The sequence below is a fragment of the Penaeus monodon genome, chromosome 22 (assembly GCF_015228065.2).
Source record: "Penaeus monodon isolate SGIC_2016 chromosome 22, NSTDA_Pmon_1, whole genome shotgun sequence".
Lineage (NCBI taxonomy): Eukaryota > Metazoa > Arthropoda > Malacostraca > Decapoda > Penaeidae > Penaeus > Penaeus monodon.
In genome coordinates, this window is record NC_051407.1 from 9,406,435 (window position 1) to 9,406,886 (window position 452).

General features: G+C 43.6%; 1 protein-coding gene across 1 annotated transcript in view; it reads right to left on the bottom strand.

Moving 5' to 3' along the window:
* The window catches only part of LOC119586919 (CAP-Gly domain-containing linker protein 1-like), a gene marked incomplete in the record, with an annotated part of 175,677 nt that extends 175,318 nt beyond the window's left edge, over positions 1-359 (bottom strand). Inside the window, 1 exon segment of the mRNA XM_037935650.1 lies at positions 79-359.
* Between the last annotated feature and the right edge of the window lie 93 nt (positions 360-452).

The following is a 452-nucleotide window of genomic DNA, read 5'->3' on the forward strand; positions in this document are numbered from 1 at the left end:
CACACCACAGCCTTCACAAAACGCCCACAAATGTCACTTCATTTTCGAAAGCAAATCGGTATGACTTTCTATTTTTTTTTTTTTTCTATTTCGTTTCGTCGATTGAAAAAAAGCGAAATAATATCGCTCTGTGTTTAAAGTTCGTGTGTGTTTATAGATGTTTTATATATTATTTTAATAACCCCGTAACCACCGTTTATTTTTATTTTTTTTATCCCCACCGCGGGTTACAGCGAAAAGCCCCGGGGTTGTTGTCAAAAAAGTCTGTAATTGTCAAGTCCAGCCAGCACTGTCAGACACCAGAGACCGACAGGGGCGTACCTTCCCCTTGGCCGTCCGAGTCGCTACTGCAGTCTGCTGGCGCCTTCGCGGGATTCCAATAATGCAGACGTCCAACTTTTCTCTCGGAGGGGTTAGGCACGAGGTTATAAATTTTCCCCTTGGCATCGTGT